Here is a 19,773-nt window from a genome sequence, read left to right on the forward strand (position 1 = left end):
ATTAACTGAAAGCATGCGATGCCTGCAGTTTTAAATCCATAACTAATTTTCTGTTCTGGTGAGTTAAAAAAGCCACAATCTCACCATCTCTGATATAAGAGTTCTAATTCTTTATGCACTCTTGCTGTCAGATTATTTGTCAAAAATGTGAAAACACAGATTTCATACTTTGTGACCCACCGAGTGGCAGATTTGAGACAACTCAGTGAGGTGTTGACGCAGTAATAAAAATCAGCCCAGGAAACAGATACAAATTAAACTTTTTGAAATCACATGACATCCAGATTGTTCTTTGTGAAAACATAAATTAATCTGTTAGTGCAAGACACATGCACAGGTTTGACCCTTTGTTTTCTCATTCATTTTTTCTCAAGCTGTCCTTTAAAATCCTTGTGACCTGTCTTCACATTTTCCACAGGTAACCTGAAAGTGTCAGAGAATCTTCCCTCTGTTAATCCACTAACTCATTACTCATGCACAACTAAACCTCAAACACAGCCTGAGTGCCTTACAGCAGCTTCTTAATTTGTCTGCACATCATACTCCATCCCATCCATTTGCTGTACGATGACAGATACTCCCTCGTTATTTTGCATTGATTGCTGTTGTAGCAACTCAAATAGTCGCTCCACTTGACTTTACTCTGTGCTCGATATAATGTTGCTGCCACGCCATTCACATTTAATTAACCTGCTCACCCCTAGACGTAAATCAATATGGAGATCAGTAAATCCAGCAGCATTTGGCTAAGGCATACAAAAATCATTCCCCAAACAACGTCGGTTATGCTGATCAGGCTGGTTCAGAGGAGAGCAGGGGCCCTCGTTAAGACTGAACCACAACACTCACCTTGCATTTCCCATGTGACTCTCAAATTACTGTGGCCGGTTTCAGCACCACATGGATTTGTTTGCTTGCAAATAGGAAGCTGTCAAAAAGTATTGCTCATGGCTGGTTGAACCTGCTAGGAGGTCCAGTGGAAAATAATGTGCTATGGGCACCCTGCTAGCCTTACAAGTCTCATATTAATAGCTATATGTTGTAAGCCTAGCATGTTCTGGAACTGACGCCCCTGCAGGGTCCTTTTAAGGATATTTCAGCTTTAATAAAATCTGAATCTTCTCTTCAAGTTAAATGGAGAAAGGTGGAAATGTGGTGACATCATTAAAAGTAAGTCACTCACTAACCTGAAAGAGAACCAGCAGAATTACTACCAGCAGAAGCTAGCTAGGGACCAGTCTGTGCTGCCTCCGTGCCTGAACTGCATGCACACATCCGTGGGGTGAGCACTGATGCTCATGGTCCGGCTGTGCCTCTCCCTCATTCCTAGTGTCTTCAGCTGTTTTCTCTCCTCCCTTGTGTTTTTTGTTTGTCTTCTCTCTGTTTGTGAGTGTGTCTTTGTCTGGACGTGGCTCTCCACCTCACTCCTGCTGCCTAATCAACCTGCACACCTGCAACTCATCCATTCATCAAGCTCCTGCTGCCATTCCACCTGCATATCTGTGATTCATCCACTCATCAAGCTCCTGCAGTATAAAACCCTGGCTCTTCTCTCCAGATTGTTTAGTTCGCCTATGTGGTACAGATGCTACAGCCCGGTTTGTAATCCAGTTTGGTGTTTCTCGTGTTTTCTTGAATGCAGCTTAACCTGTGTTTTATCTGTGTCTCAGGTCCACTACTCACCTGTGATCTTTGCCTGCCTTCCTTCTCCAGTGCCACTGTTTCCCTGTGATTGGTCCAGCTCAACCTGCCTGCCCTGCTCCATTGTGAAACTCTGATCCTGCCCTTCAACCTAATTTCTTTCTTGTGAATAAATCCAGTTTGAACAGTTGAAGAGCCTTTGTCCGAGTCCTGCTTTTGGGTCAAAAAAAATTATGCAGCTGTGATGCCTACTCTGACTGCAGACAATGCTGAGTATTGTAGCATCGGCCCTCATTTCCCATCATGCCTAGTGATGGACTGAGTAGTTTATTAAGTTTGCTGTTTTATGTTACAAAATGTAAATGTTACTTTTTGTTAGTGTTTGTAATGTGTCTGTTCAGAACATGGTGGAAAATGCTGTTACATTGGACCCCAGCTGTATTTTGCTACACCATTTGTATTACAAGCAGTGTATATACACATTAAGACCTACTATCAACCAATGCAAATAACTTTACATTATGAGGGGAAAAAAACCTTGCAGTCTATAGTGCTGAGTTTGAGTTTAATAATTTTCTGTGTAACATACAAACCATACCGGTTACCATGGCAGTGCTAGTGTCTATAATGAAATACATCATTGGGTGTGCACTTCCGGTGTTGTTGAGCTGGGGAAGAGGGGCCAACTTTGAATGTTGTGTTTACAAACCGCAACCGACAAATCCTACTCATTCTGCCTTTAAATTATCCGGTATTAAGTATGAGCACATTTTTGCAATATGCTTTAGGGCAATGAATCATCAGGGTTACAGGACAGCTGCTCCACTCAGGGACATTTTAAGGTATAGGCCATAAACTGTATAAAGCATGGACGCAATGTCTGTGACGTCACCCTTTGCGAGAGCCATTGTGAAGCTCAAAGTGGGTGGCTCCCAGCGGCTCCGTCCGTCGCCATTTTGGCAATCCCTGACTCCAGCTAATCCATGGGCAAAGAGTTGGAGCTGAGGTGGGCCGAATGAAGCCTGGAACTTGCTGAAGCACCTAGCGGCATGCCACCTGAGAGGGCACCCACCTATCACTCAAAGCGACCTCATCCTTAATTATGAATATAATTTAAACGGGTGAGTTACATAAAAATTCAGTCCGTACAGTTGTCATGAACGAGGAAATTAGCTATATAGACCAAAACCTTTTTTTGTTTTTTTGTTTTTGGTACCATACTGTAAACGGGTTTATTTCGTTTTTATTTAAGTTGGGCATTTTAACATGGGGCTCTATGGGGATTTAATCGCTTTGGAGCCAGCCTCAAGTGGCCATTCGAGGAAGTGCAGTTTTGGCACTTGTCGCGTTATCTAAAGCACTGCCAGCTGGAGGAGTGCCAAATGTTTAAAAAAAAACAAAAAAAAAACATTTCAGACATAAAACTTTAAAAAGTCTGATGTCCATTGCATTACATTGTCAAATTCCCCCTCCACTCAAACGTGTTTTTCTTATTGTTACTTGACTTGGATGATTAATCTTGATTAATCTGTTCATTGGGGACCACTGTCATTGTCAGACCCACAGCAGTGTGGTCTGTTATCAGTGTAATAATAGCATGCATGCTAGCAGATTAGCTCACTAGCCGTAGTGCTGGCTCTGCAACCCCCAACAGTCATGTGATGCTTGACTTGCAGGTAGTAGCGGTCCATCGAAAATCTACCACTTTACAGTGAAATAAGAGACATCTTATGTCCGATAGTTAATTTTTTTAAATGAACGATACTATTCATAGACTATGGATTTTTCAATGAGGGAGAAGGAGTAGATATAAGTTTAAGATTTTTTAACAAGATAATTAAGCTTTTTTGTCGAGAAACCCTGTCAGGGATAAAATTATAAAACAAAGCAGAGTATTTGTATGTCTGAAAACATGTCTGGAGGGAATCTTTAAATAAACCCACTGCACACACTGCACTAAACACCTAATGCTGAGAGGAGTCTGCAGGAAGACTGTAGGGGGACACTATTGGAATGCTGACGCTTGCTGTCATATCATTAACTGAAATTGCTGGATGCCGCATATATTATGACCTAGGCCGTTCATTTACTCACACTGCAATGAAAGAATCATGTATAACCGGAATTTTGTGCATAAATGTGCACAAGTGCGCCCACAATGCAGTCATGTCAGGTAAACAATAGAACGATAAAAGTTGGAATGATCTAGACCCTGAAATTAAAGTGAAAGTAGGGATGTCTGAGCTGATCTATATGCTCTAGATCAAGGCCAGTCCAAGCGTTTTTAATTAATATAGCCTAGGCAACATATTGGTTATAAAGCTGTTTGCTCCTGGAGTTACAGCTGCCAAAAATGCCCACATGCACTGCATTAAAACACTGAGGGGCACAGATTTGTGAGCGGCTAGTTTAAATGAATGATATGACAACATCCATGAGCGATACAAGCAGAGCTGCTTTGGGTTTAAAAAGACAAGCATACCACACCTTTAAACTGCTGCTTTCAGTTGAAGACTTGTATTTTGTTCCTGTAGAGGTTGAATGGAATCTGTTGAAATCCAGACCTTACACATTCAAAATACTACTGGACACTTTACATAATTATCCAAAGGAAGGCTGTGAGGCTAATTGTATTTTCTTGATGCAGAACCACTCAGATACTACTACTGAGATGTCAAAGATATCTAAACTGCTTTACTAATTGTATGCAGGTATATTGGAGGCTAAGTGTGCACTGCAAGCTTTATAATGTAAAGAGAATGAAAATAAATATTGTATCATAAAACATGGTCAAATGCTGATAATTCCTGCAGCTCAGAACAGCGATAACACAGACTGGGATATCTGTGGTACAAGTCAAAGACGTGTGTTGTTGATGACATGACACAGTGACAGTGGTTGAGTGAAGTTGTGTGAGATTGCATTAAAACAAAAATATAATTTAATTCTTTGGCTATAAAATTATCAATTCCCTTCTGTCTGAGAATCACTTGGCTATCACATACATGCCACTTTGGGGTGTTATTGTTGCGTAAGTGGCACTCAGAGTATAATTTTCTCCATGTAAACCACTTTGGCCCCTTTGTTGCATTCCATCTGCAGTGGTCACTGGAAATTTGATGATTACTGTGTCAGCTTACCTCGATGCAGGTGGCTGAATTGTATCCAGCATTTAAAATAGACTGGACCCAAAATAACTAGATAAAAGGTTTTAGGCTCAGTGAAGCAAACTAGTGCTTTGGAGGTCAGTGAAATGTTAGTCATCTGTCAGACTCACCTATTGTAACTGAAGTCACATGGACTTTTTAACCTCTGGCAATGTCACAGCTGTAAGATCTGAGAAGCTTTTTATACCCTGATAACTTATCCAGGAATCACAGATTTTGGCTTCTTGATGACAGTTTCTCTTTGAGTCAAGATGCCTCTTTTGTGCATCTGCTCACATCATTTATGGGTAAAATCATCACATTTCCCAACCTCTTCCAGATGAGCAAAATGCACGCTTTGATAAATTTAAGTAACTGCCTTACTATCATGTCCAGTTCATTAGAAAACATAACAATGCAACCTCTCACTGTATTTCCATTTTCATTTGACATTTCTAGGAATGGTTCAAAGCTATACTGTGTTCTTCACTTTAAAAGCCAACAGACACATGAAATGTCCGCGCCAATGACTGATGCAGAATCGCAGCGGGTGATTCTGCCGAGATGAGAGGCACGACTGATTTTCACAGTGTTGGTTATATTTAACGAGGCCTGTTGATGCTCAGAGTGGCACAGTGCATGGCTTAGCAAATCAGTCAGTCACCATGTTCTTCTCTATACTTCTTTCTAATGTTGTTGACTTTAGTAGCATACAGAACAACAGCATGTTCTGACAATATAATCTGTGACATTAGAGTTTACCCTATATTATTGCCCCATGGGCCCATGACCCCGATACTACAAATTATCTGCACTAAAAAGCCAGCTAGTTAACTCTCGGCCTAAAACTCAGGTGTCTAACTAGTTAGGTGACATTTGTTCGTGGATCGTCTGTGTGAAAGGGGTATATGATAAAGGGGTAGCTATCTACAGTGTGTTCAATAAATGTTAAAATGGCATTCCATAGTCATGATGCTTAAATCAATGCTACTAGCTAGCTAACTATTAGTTTAAATCTACTATTAGTTCAAAACAGGGGATGCTGCAGCCGTGGGAATAAAAACCTTATTGAGCGCTTATTAGCTAGCCCAAATGGATTTCTTTATTTTATTTTAAATTTTTATTACAGAACTTACAAACAAACATGGCAACATATAATCCATTTCTGCAGTATAAAGTTATATAGAAAACATAGTCAGGGGGAACAGCTCTTAATAAAAATATAGTCTTTGTTAACATAAAATCAAATAAAAGACAATAAATTGAAATAAATTAAAATAAACAAGTGATAAGAAAGTATCACTTGTAGAATTTTTTGAGGTTTCAAATACAATTTAAATTCATTTTAAAAGATAACAAATTTGGGGGATGACTTCACAGTTCTACACTTGTGTCCCAAATGAAATGAAGTGTGCTAAATGCACATTGTGGTGTTGTCACACACTAGCACACTGTTTAGTGGTTATCATTTAATATTGTTGTTTATACAGCATGTAAAATTGTCTTAAAGTAATCTGATTATAATTGTGGACACATTTTTTGTATTCACTTGATAGTATAACAAATATACAGAAGGCATGATTAAACAAAGAAAATATTACAGGAAATAAAAGTAATGAAGTGGGTTTTTTTTAAAAGTTGATGTATAGAATATGTAAGTCTGGCATAAAATAGGGTGCCCCTGCAATGACATATTTTTGTAGGCCATCCCAGAAGTTAGCATCGCCATGTTTCTCTTCTGCATCTCAGTGTTCTTTACCTGCTCCCGGAGGGCAGAAGGGTAAGATGGTAATTGAGTTGGGTGTGTGATGTCCTGCGCTATTAAGGTTGCAATGCGTTCAATGACCTTATTGTTTAGCTCTGCTAGGTTGGGTATGGGGAGACCAATTATCCTGGCGGTGGTGTTGGTTATGCATGTGAGTTTGGCCCGATTAGTAACGGATAACATGTTAAAGAAGCAGGTGGAACAGTACAATAGGGTGGGCTGAATAATGCTCTAGTACAACAATAGGAGGAGATGGGCAGCAACATAAGAGTCAGATCAGGTGTCTAACAGTGAAATGAGCTGTGGAGTAGCATATGCCTAACACGTCTCAGCTCGTCACTTATGTCAATAGAGTCAGACCTTGTCAGACAGCTAGATTTTGACAATCTAGTGGATGATGTTGCGAGTAGGAAGGCAAGAAAGACACCAATATAGGAAACCTGGGGGGATGCTCCAAAAGAAATGTGACATGATTTATTACAGTGGTGCTGGAAGCCAGGGCAATGCCATGAGTAACTATATCTTTAGATAATATGTCTCAGAGGTGTTTGGAGTGGCCAAGTACAATAACATCAGAAAATTGCAGGTCATCCAGGTTATGTCCTTAAGGCATGCTTGAAGTTTAGCTAAGTGATTAGTTTCATCTGGCTTGATTGATAGATATAATTGGGTATCATCTGCATAACAATGAAAGTTTATTGAGTTTTTCCTAATTAAAACAGCTGTTTCTAAGGTTCCTGTCTTTAAGTATAAATTGTTGCTGGTTGAGGGCAAGATGTGATGAATTTTGTCTCTAATAATTAAAATTTTATCATCTTTCACAGAGGAAGAATTGAGCTGTTAGCCACTATGTCTGGTCTGACAAAGCTAACAGCACCAGCTACAGAATCCCAGATCCCTCAACAGGAATCCAGAGAAAAAAAAAATACACTGTTTGACAGGTGATCTCTGGAAAGTCCATGCAGTACCACCACATCTAAAAGAGTTTAGCACTAGATATGCCACTAATATCAAAGACAACACGGATTTGGGGGATTATCGCTTTAAGCAGAGCAGTATATATTTAAGAAAGTGGCCCACTTGATCAGTATTTCATGTGCATCTACTGTACTGTAGATTGTGTGTAGTATCAAACTGGTGGGTCATTGAGAAGCCCTTTAACCCGCTCCAAACGCTGCAATCTAAGAACAACATGTGAAATTTAGTCCATCAGTCTTTAGATGTAAAATTATACACTTAAATTTATCACCTCAACTCTGGCAATTTGTAAGATGGAGCTCTATTCACATTTGCAAGGATATAGTCAAATCTGGATGGTATTAGAATTGGAGATTACTTGCCTGTGACTCAACTGTAGCAGCTACGTGGATCATTGCTGCTGTGATGGAGCATGTGAATATGTCAGCATGACAGGTGACCAACACACAGCAGCTCTCCTCACAATCAAGGGTTGAGGTAATTCAGTATGGGTATAACTCACTCCAGGCTGCTTTTAGTGGTCTTCATATTTGAGATTAAATTGACTACACAGTTGGAGCTTTTATTTATTTATTTTTTTGTCTCTTAGATACATTCTGGAGGGATAAAGCTTCCATATGACTCAGGCTGACTGAATGTAGATAAATTGCCTGGGAAAAAATTGCACTACCCTCCTCCCAAAGGCTGTTGATAAAGGATCTATCTTTCCTGCTCACTAGCAGCTGCCAGGAAAATGAGACCTTGAGAGAGGCTGGGGAATTTCACATTTTGTCATGTTCATTGTTTGCTCCTTCATATTTCCCTGCATGCAAGTTAATGGTAATGGCACATCCGCTGACAAGATAACAAGGAAGCTACTGTTTAAAGATGAAAAATGAGCTTGTTTTCTTTTTGCATCTTCTTGATATAATTGATGTTGATATAATCTTAGAATTTTCTTTTGGTTCAGTTTATGCCACTTTCCAGAAATAGCCTACTTTAATCAAGACTGAAAAATAAGGAAAATTATAAATAATTTGCATCTTTATAGAGGGGTAATATATTTTTGATCTTTTAATCATTTCAGATGTATAATCAACTACGGTAAATGTTTATCCAATTATCAGTATTTTTCTGCAGATTCTGCAAGTGCTTTAACATGTCCATGCTTTGACTGTACTCAAGCCTAAATATATTAGCACATTTATTGTATGTAGGTTACATGTATAAACTAATTAGGATTAAATCTAAAAAAATTAGAAACTTAAAGCAGGATGAATTGATTTTTTTGCCACTTGGGGGCAGCATAACAGGCTTAAAAGGCAACACTGACATAGTATCACCTTATATACAGTAGTTGATAATGTGCTATCAAACTATTGCTCATTTACACATCCAGCAGACGAAGGCAAAGGGGGGATGGATTTTGGGTTTGAACTTGAACTCATATTACTAGCTTTTTAATGACAGATGTTTTTTTTTATTTTCTCTACTAGCTAGTACCTAAAATGCAGGGATGGAAAGAGTACTAGAATATTATACTCAAGTAAAACTAAAAGGGCTTCTGTAAAAATATGCTCTGATAAAAGTAAAAAGTAGAAAAGTTAAAAGTGTGTTTTAAAATCATGATGTACAATAGTACTGTTATATTAAAGAACACCTTTAGGCTACAAAATAAATTGCATTACACACTAGTGGAACTAGTGTGCATACAGCTGATTATCAATTATGAACATACAATTGCCGTCCTCTATATAGCCTTACTACAATTAACCAGAAAAGAGGACAGTTAAATGAAAATGATGGACAATAAATAAAGTCTATGGACACCATGGAGGGTGCAACAAGCATTATTAGGCTTCATTAATTAAATAACCTCCCACTTCTTATAGAACAACAACAGTTGAATAAAACATCATCAGATAACACAGAGCTCTATAAACAATATAAACTCCACAGCGACTGCAGCCACAAACACACACATTCAAGCAAAGGAGAGACACCCAGCGTACAATTTTATTTTATTTATATAGCACCAATTCATAACAGAAGTTATCTCATTGCACTTTTCTTATAGAGCAGGTGTAGACCGTACTGTTTATAATATTATCAACAAAACAATAAGCTAAAAGAGGATAAAAGGCATTAGATCTGAGGGGAACTGCAGAGTTGGTAATTCTGGGTTGGGTTTGGCATTGCCTTTCGCATTACACATAACCCATAATTTGAATCATTGTTAATATGAAAAGAATGGATATGTGCAGTGTAGTGGATGATAAAAACATCTTATGTTACAAGGAAAAGACAAAAGACTAAAATACACCCACATAAAACATCAAAGAGATGAACATCATCAAAAATTAAAGGATATGAAACCCTCAAATGGAAGTTTAAACCAGCAACAAGCATGAGAAAAAATAAATGTAAGTTGTATTCAGAAATGAATAAAAAAACGAGTTTGTCTCTCTTTCTCCTCAGACTTCTGGAGGTTTGGTGGTATTGCTGGTAAGGTGTAGTGAGTCGTGCTTTGACTGCCTTCCACCTTGTTCCATCGACGGTTTGGGTCGATGAAGGATGTTAGAAGCAGAGGATAAATATTCTACAACCTCTGTCATGTATCAAACATGAGGGCGTAAACACAAGACAGGAGTCGATAGGGAAAAGGAATTCCTTATGTTCTGGAGAATCATTCTCTTTGAGGCATACCATGTCCCATCAAAAGAAAACGCACACTTGTGCTGTGGCACTTTTGATGTGGTACACTTTCATTTGGCACTTGATGTGTCTCTGAGGTAGACAGGTGAGACATCCCCCTAATGCAGGGCTGCTTTCCCAGACACTAATTAAAGCTTTTGACTAAAATGTCTCTTTCTGTGGAGACCTCCACTCTTTGGGTCTGGGATAAGACTTAATCCATATTTCATTGCTGCACTCAAAAGGATGCAGCATGCTGACTATGCAAGATCAACCGATATTAGTATATATTAAGTATAGTTTCTGAGCTGAGGTTTGAAGGATATGGGTTTCATAGGGCCAATGTATTTCTGTTGAAATTACCCATAGCTTTTTATTAATAATCATTGGGGAGGAAGTATTTAAAATACTGGGATTGTTATATTACAGTTAGTATCACAAGTAAAAGTACTCACTATATAGCAGTATGTCTCTTGTCAGTGTTATATTACTATATGTTGTGTTATTGGATTATTACTGGTGGCTTAATGTGTAAGCAATATTCTAATGTAGCTAGTTGAGGGGGAGGCAATTTCATTACTTTATATTTTGACTTACAGCAATGCATTATCAATGCGCTAAAGAAACTCAAACTGTCAGAGTAAAAAGTACAATATAGTATAAAGCAGCATAAAATACTGAAGAAAAGTACAAGTAAGTAAAAATACAGAAAAATACAGAACTTGGGTAAATGTACTTGATGACATTCCAGTACTGTAAATAATAATTTATTTTTCCTTATTTGCATAGTGCTACACAATAACTTACACAATTTTACAAATTCTCTATATAAATACTTGTTTATACATGTGCACACATGGGTGACTGTGGCTTAGTGGTACAGCGGGTCGTCAGCGGTTTGATCCCAGCTTCCCCCAGCCTACATGTCGAAGTGTCCTTGGGCAAGACACTGAATCCCAAATTCTGTGTGAATGATTAGTTTCTCTGATGAGCAGTTGGCACCTGCCATCAGTGTATGAATGTGTGTGAATGGGGTGAATGTGATATGTAGTTAAAGCGCTTTGAGTAGTCAGAAAGACTAGAAAGGCGCTATATAAGTACAGTCCATTTACATGTATACTCACATACACATACTGTACATATATGCAAACTAGAAGGTTTGAGGTGGCTGTTATGTTTTGTTGTATGTTTCACTTTAATCACGACAGATTCACACATGCACAACGAATTCAGTTCATTTAGCGATACACACCAGTGTTACAATGAAAGTGAAAAATAAGTTGTGTATCCGCCCTGTGATTCAGATCCGCTCCAAAATGTATTTGGTTCTTTCTTGGCCCATGCTACACCCTTCCACCAAGTTTCATGACAATCGGGCCAGTAGTTTTTCCGTAATCCTGCTGACAAACAAACAAACAAACAGCACTGAAAACACAACCTCCTTGGCGGAGGTAATAAAGGGCTGTCAAATTAGAAGTGAATTCTGTACTATACTGTAGTAACTATTTGCATGTTTGTGTTAGACTGCTCCTGTGCACATACATTACATAGTTTAAACACACATGCATTCATAGATTGACACACATGGTCAAAAACCCAAGCACAAGTTATACTTGTTATACTTATACTTACACTACTTCCCCATCTTAAAACATTGAAATTGTAAAAACTGAAAATCAACACAAGTGGATTTATGCAAAAACATGTTAAACAGCTCTCAAGCTGTGGCCCAAAACCATACTACATACTAGAGAGTTTTCAGTGTGCTGTTGACATCCTCTATTCTCCCATAATGCAATAGAAATGGAGGATCTACTCACAGCTTACAATATTACAAGTAACTGTGGATGGTGTTGAAACAGCTCCAGGAACAAAAAATATTTATTATTAGCTGTCTGTGTGTTAGTATAAAGTGTGTTGATTTGTTCTATACTGCAAAACAGTATACGACATACTGCATATCATTAGTATGTAGTAATTGGGACACAGTCACGCTATCACACTTTAGACTATTCAAAATGGCATTACTAAATCCAAAATGTTGAAATGAAAATTGTATTTCTGAGGAGAAAGGTTCCACAGTATTCAACTTTAGCATTCATATTTGTCTGAAAAACCAATTCAAGTACAGCCACAAGCCTCTCAGATTAACTTACACATGAACCCCACTGCACTACAGTACATGCCTAAAGCAAGTATACGTGCTTGTGCATAATGCATGTTTCCACAGGTACAGTACATAATTATATTGTATTAAGTCCTCATTATTAGCTTTGTTGACAGCACATATCTACGAGCATGTAAACCTTTACAAAGATTCTGCCCTTATGAAATACCTATATATGTATAAATAAAAAAAGAAAGTGATTCATGTAAATCATGATAAGCTTACATTATACAGTATATGTATCAGTGATAGATATGAACAATAAATATGCTTGCATGGATGCATGCAACCCATGCAAGCCTATGCCTACAGCTTTTCGAGCTGTGATGTTGGCACTGAGGTAAGTGAGTAAGTCACTGTCCTTCATATGTCTGCCATGCAATGGCTGATTACTGCCTTGAGGATCACGAGCCCAACCATTCTAATGTTGCTATTACTTGAAGAAAACCGAGCTACTTGACTAAATGCATATATCAAATCTATAAGAAATGGGTGCAATTATTCTAAAGAGCCATTTAGCTATCATGGGGGGGGGGTCTTAAACACGTTTTATGGAGGCTTTGGTGTGATGATGCATATCTGTGAGATATTAGTGTATTAGAGGAGTGGACTGGATGGCTAGAGCTGGGAGATTGCTCTGAGATGAACCTTTTTTTACTGACAATTGGATGGTGTGTTTGCCAGGAGCCTGGGTGTGCTCCCCTCAGAACAAATACAAAAGCATTCAAACATCTTATCTTTGTGTTCACAGGCCAAGGTGTTACGGCTAAATGCAAAACAATACCATTTCAAAATTCAATCTGCTAATCTGCCGCTGCTAAAGTCAGGCTAAAACACAAAACAATATCTCAAATTGCAATCCATAACGTGAACAGGGTGAAGCAGCAGCAGCAGCGCTGTTCAGGGTGGAGAGATCAGATGGGTGTTTGTGCACGAGCGCGTGCTAGTCACGTTAAACAGTGCTCATAAATGTAGTCCTGTTTTCCTTATGTTCCCCGGAGAACGCCGCCGAGAATACAATTCACCTCTCAGCAGCGGATATGGCCCGAGAACAATGGAGATGCAGAGGTCAGGTTTATGAAGAAACAGCAGCGCTGAGGTCTGACAGGTGTGTTTTTGCCCACGCAATGCAAACATTGCTGCTCATTATACCTACATAGTTGCTGTCATAGAGTACATCTTTCCAGAAGGCAGCTTTATTTTGTCATGGTGCTGCAGGCTCATTCATTCTGTCGTGTTAAGATTAAAAACACCAGGCGATCAAGCTTTTGGGATTAAGGGATTAGGCTGCTACATCTGTATTATTTTATACAATAAACCACTTATTTAAATTATCCACTTAGGGTTTCATGGTTAATATCAGCTAAACAAAGTGCTGAAAGGTATTTCTTGAGCCAAACGTTGTGCATGTTAGGCTGAATAAGTCATAATGGGCCATAAGAGGGTCATTGTAGGACACAGCTGGTGTGTCCTTTGCAGACCTTGTTGCCTAGAAATAACGATTCTGTGCTACAAAAATGTTATGCTTTATGTTCTGAAGGAAACATAATTGCTACCTGGCCTTTGTTCACTGGCAACATTTTTTTTTCTACTCCACAAAGTGCTAAACAGTAAGGTGTTCGGGGTAAACGGTGGCCGTACTACATGTGCCACCAGAGACCAGTTTTGTTTGACCAAGAGTGCAACACCCAAAGATATTAAGTTGCTATCATAGAAGACTTGCTACCATAAAAGTTGTTTCTTTAAAAATGTATTTGGTGTTGCAATGTGTAAAGCAGTATGAAAAATCTGGTAAATTTGAGGGATAAACATATATTTCTCCCTAAGTATCCTGACATGACTGCGTGTCACCTCAGCTAAAAAATAAAGGAGCTGCTCAACATACATGTAGGCTAACTGACCTTTGAAAAATAGCATTTTTTTAAACTTTAAATAATCCAACTAAAATATGCACAGGCTCTATGGACAAAAGGGTCACCGTGTCCATAGTTAGAGTGAGGCTGCATGTTATCTTTACATCCACAGGCGCATTTATTCTGAATTTACACTGATTTTTAAGATGCCTGGCTGCTTTTATCCTGTAAATCTAGTATTTTCTTATTTTGTTGAAATAAGAAAACACTGAATTTGGAGGTAAAAGTGAAAATGAACACAACCAAAATATTAGGTACAATACCTCATTGTAGAACAAAACTGTACAACTACACTGCCCTACAAAGCCAAATCGCAGCAATTACATATCTGGTCAAAACTGAGTTCAGCCCAGAACCTGAATTTTTTGCCGTTGATTTTACCATATATAAAATTATTATGCCATGGAAATGTGCCCTTCAGGGAAACACAATATAAAATGTGCACTTACTAAATAGTGCTAAAACAACAAATTGCAGATGCTGCAGACTCTTTGGGTATTCTCTGGAGTCGAGAACGTGTTTCACATTTTCTGTACTCTGCCACAGGGAGACAGGAAACTAGACAGCTGAAGCACAAGAACTATTTGTCATAGTATGGGTTTTTGTCCTGTTTCCTGTCTTATTTTGAAGTATTCTCCTCTCCTCGTGTGTCTTGTTGTTTTACTTCCTGTCTTTGTTTGCTTTTCCCTCCAGTTTAGATTGTTTGCCCCGCCCCAATTAATTGCACCTGTGTCTCGTTGTCTCTCCTACCTAAGTGTATTTAGTCCGAGCTTTTCCTTTGTTCATTGTCATTAGCATGCTGTATAGATGTCAGGTGTCCCAGTCTGGTTTCCTGCGCTGCCCCTGAGTCTCTTGGATTTATTTCTGTGTTTGCTTGGACCTCGCCTGGATTTTTGGATTTTGTTTATTGCCTGCTCCTTGTCTGATTTGTTTACCTGTCTTGGGCTGCCTTCCTGATTTGGACCTCTGTCTTCCTGGCTATCCGTGTAAGCCTTCCCTTGTAATAAATAAATGAACTGCATCTGCTCTGCCTCTAAGTCTGCATTAGGGGGCCTATTCCTTTGTGTTCCCTGCTTCCTTGCGTGATATCCACACGACACTATTAAGTTAAAGGTAGCTGGTTAGCTAGCCACCATCAGCCTTATGAAACTAAAACTAGATTTAATTACTGATTTTTCCCGGTTACTTTAACTCTAATTCTGTTTTTTTTATGAACCAACATCTTGGTCAGTTTTTTTTTTTTTTTATCCCACATACTGTAACTAAATATGGCAGCACCTAAATCCAATCATGATGGAGAAATAAAAGAAACAACTTCTATAGCTAGGTAGCTTAGCTTTTGGTTATATGCCAATGATTTTTTTGGGGGGGGCAACAACGTCTACAACGGCAAAAAATTATGTTACACAGTTTACTGACTGAAAACTTTAAACACTTTTTTTTCCTGATAATTAACTGCTTCTGTAGCTTCGAGACTCTGCCTTTGAAGGATGGTACTGTAGGTCAAGGTTGAAGCAGGAGTCCGTCTGTAAACTGATAGATGCTTACGATGGACTGTTTGGATAATAACTTTACACTTCACCTTCTTTTTCTCTTCCAAATAGGTTTGACCAACTGAGTACAATGTTATTACCGAAAGGAATGATAGCAAACGAAACTTTAAAGGTAAGACCCAAGTTGTAATAAATATAAATAATCTTCTCCACTCATGTTGTTTGTAGCAGCTAGGATATGCTGTACGTGAAAGGCCACTGCAGACAAATAGACATTATATGGATGTATTTACCATTAACCTGATACACAATTTGCCAATTATCCAAAATGTTAATGTTAACAGAGGCATCATGAAACTTGTCCCACTTCCCCAAATGTTGTTCTTAGTGAAAAATTAGAAATGGACTCTGATGGGAGTGCCCACATGCACAATTAGTTTTGGTCTCTGCGAGGCTGGACTGTTTCGATGAGGACACAGATGCAGTCTGGCCTTCAGGTCCACTGAAGGACCCACCCACACGAGCTGCGTCCCTCTGAGAATCCATGCCCTGAATTGGGACACAGCCGTTGTCTCTCATCACCATGAGGGACATATCAAAAGTAATGCATGAATATGAATTTGAATCTGAATTTTTAACAAACCAGAGAGTTGTACCATAGTGTAAATATATTGAATTAAAAGTCAGTTCAATTGACAAAATTTACAATGAATGTGATATTTAGATTTTAAAGACTGTTAAATTTTATGTTCATTTATGCTGCGTAGTACTAGCTATACTATTGTGATACAATTTGTATTGACCTATAAAAGAAATAAGCTGATTTCAAAATGGGGAAAAAACCGTTGGAGCACCACAGAAATACATTTTTATCGTATGAGATAAAAGTAAACAGGAAAAAACAATATTAACTTATTTGCGGTGTGGTGTGACAGTGTTTGTTGCCTGGTACAGGATAAGGTACACGTGTGTGGCTCAGACGACAAACTGTCATTTTGTCCACAGCACAAACCTGCTGCTCTGTGTGTTATTGTTCTAACTGCTAGTGTTTTGAAAAAGGACCTCTGTTGAAAAAATTGCAACAATGTTACCATCAAGTGTTCCCTTGACTTCTGAAAAACTCTCCTAGCACCAAATTACAGCTAAATTGAAAGTTTCTAAGGCAACAGTGCAGAGTATGCTGGAGAGAGTCTTGCAAAACCAAGTCATTTTCCACTCCAAATAAGACCAGGGTCCATCTGAAGATCATCTTTATTATGACAGAACATCATCTGCATCCAAGATCCAGTGCGAAGCCAGCTCTGCGGAGGCATGTCATCCCTCCCAGCTATACATTCTGTGGAAGAGATTTTATTTTCCTGCAGGACCTTAAACATGAAGCTCTGCCAGACTCGTTTGAAGTCCAAGGAAGAGCAAGCAGTGCAGACTGCATGACTTTCCCGGCACAGTAATCAGACCTCAACAACACTGAACAACTCTGGCAACATGTGAAAAGGCAAAACACACAGTAACACCATGAGGCCCTCTCTAAGATGCTCTGACAGAGCTGGAATAATGTGTATCCTCAAATTGTGCACAAAAACACAACTGTGAAGCAAAAGCAGTAGTCACATATTGGGAAATTTTGCCTTTCAAAAACATACTTTTGACTACAGTAGTGAATGAAAATATAATATGAGAAATACCATCTGACTAAACATTTGAATCAGTTTGATATATGGAACCCTAAAGTGTTCAATATTGAATGCATAAAATAAGTCTCATTAGGTAAAATAAAAAAATAAAAATGTCTATACTGAAATAACAGAAACTCAAATGAAACTAAACGAAAATAAAACGACTAATAAAATTAAACATCAAAATAATGAGGTTGAGTTTTAGTGATAATTTAGATGATTTTATTGGTTAATTTATATATTTTGTACAATTTATTCATATGATGATTTATTTCATAATATTCTTCTTGTGTATTTAATATTGAACACTTTGGGGCTCCATACTGATACATTGAATTGTTTAGTTTTTGATTGTTTTGTAGATTTAAACCAGTTTATTTGTACTTAAACATCACGCCAAAAGTGTAAGTACTCATATTAATAATTGATATCATAATAATAACATAGCATGTGGTTGTATTTGTCTTAAATTGCAACGGCTGCATATATTTTATTGCTCAGCAGCCAATACAGAACAGTGGATTCTGCACAGAGTAGTATTCATTACCACAAAGATAATGTATTCAAACACTTGTACAGCACACTAACACACTTTTTTAAACCACATTAGGGCTGAAATGTGTTTTAATGAGCTGAAATAAACAGTGCCTCTGTCCAATTTAATAAGGAACTGCAGGTTTTTAGTTTTTTTTTTTTTTTTTTTAAGAGCAATGACATTCTGTGATTTGTACTGTAAAATCTAAAGTTCAGTGTTGAACTCCACAGGCATAAATCACGTAATATGTTATCATTATAAGGCAAGGCAAAGTTTATTTGTATAGCTCCTTTCAACAACAAAGCCATTCAATGTGCTTTACATTAGACAGAAAGGCATTAAGAAAATATATAAAAAAAAGAGGCAATATAAGAAGACAACATAAAAAGAAACATAAAAGGGTTCTTAAAAAGAGTAAAACAAAAATGTAGGACGAAAAAATTACAGTGCAGTGCAAGATATGAATAAATAGTTTAACTTAAAATACAGTGGCAAACAGAAGTTAAGTTTAAGTTTTAAGCCCTGATTTAAAAGAACTGAGGGTTGGAGCAGACCTGCAGTTTTCTGAGAGATTGGTCCAGATATGTGCGGAATGCTGCTTCTGGGTTTAATTTTGACTCTGGGGACAGAAAGCAGACCTGTCCCAGACCATCTGAGAGGTCTGGATGGTTCATAACAGAGCAGCAAATAAGAAATGTATGTAAGCCCTAAACCATTCAGTGCTTTATAAACCAACAGTAGTATTTTAATTAAGAAATTATCAATTTAGAGACATAAGTCTTTTAATTCTTGATATAAGGCTAATTTTGTAATTGTCTTAATGTGGATGTTAAAATGTTGATATGAGTCCATGACCACATCAAGATTTCTTCCTGGTTTGTGGTCTTTAGAAGAAGAATAATTACTTTATTAATCCCTTGGGGGAAATGACATTTTTTCACTCATTTTTCACAGACACAAAGGCAGTTTGTAGACTTTATATAGAGATGCATGTGTTTTGGGCCCCCTGAGAGAAAAAAAACATTTGGTCCTTACAAGCTGAACGGTAGAATGCAAGGAAGAACTGCAGATTTGTCCACCATCTTTAGCAGTGTGCATTAGGTAGGGATTGCTTCATGGCCAGCATGGGCAGGAGGAAGCACCAGAGTGCCCAATAACTCTTTCAACACATATATATATGACGTGAGGATTGCATTGAGAAAGATCTGAAAAAATCAAACCTATCCTTTAAATATACTTATGGCATTATTGCTATATTGATATTAAGTAACCTTTACTACCAAATAACATTAGCTTGTCTGTTTGCTTGCCATACTTCCCTGGACTGTCACACTGCTGTCACATTACATTCATCCATCAGTTTGTGACTCAGCTCAGGAGTTTCCCATACACCTGTAAGTCCCTTAAGTCCCACATGTATACAAGTGTTATTGGAAGAGAAGATGACATTTTAAACAAATTGTCACCTAATCTGTCTCGGTAAGGGCAGCACTTGATAGGTGAACTTGGAACTTTGAGGGAGATAGCTTTTGAAATGTCACCCACAATGAAAAATAACACAATGGTTCCCAGATAAAGGAAAATATGCTTCACGCTCCCAAGGGCTCGACACAGAGTCTGGTGCTGCCACAAATTAAATGGAGTAACTACATCACAGCTCTGTAACTTGTGAGATTCATGCTCAGCATGGATCTTTTGAAACCAAATTTTATTATTGTGTGCACTTACTTTCCAATCTGATTTTTTTTATTTTATTTTTTTCATGTTTTAAGCTTTTTGATTTAAT

The 19,773-nt window shown here is 38.1% G+C and overlaps 1 protein-coding gene across 3 annotated transcripts in view; it reads left to right on the forward strand.

The window, feature by feature from the left end:
• The first annotated feature begins 2,528 nt into the window (after positions 1 to 2,528).
• Positions 2,529 to 19,773, forward strand: part of unc5db (unc-5 netrin receptor Db) — a 336,214-nt gene continuing 318,969 nt past the window's right edge. The window contains exons 1-2 of one of the 3 annotated variants that reach the window (XM_044196320.1): positions 2,529 to 2,762; positions 15,888 to 15,948. The gene's annotated coding sequence lies outside the window, so the exon portion shown is untranslated. Of the gene's footprint in view, positions 2,763 to 15,250; positions 15,270 to 15,887; positions 15,949 to 19,773 lie in introns of those variants that run through there. The other 2 variants (XM_044196321.1, XM_044196322.1) reach the window with 2 other exon arrangements.

This window comes from Siniperca chuatsi, linkage group LG5, assembly GCF_020085105.1.
Source record: "Siniperca chuatsi isolate FFG_IHB_CAS linkage group LG5, ASM2008510v1, whole genome shotgun sequence".
In the NCBI taxonomy this organism is placed as follows: domain Eukaryota; kingdom Metazoa; phylum Chordata; class Actinopteri; order Centrarchiformes; family Sinipercidae; genus Siniperca; species Siniperca chuatsi.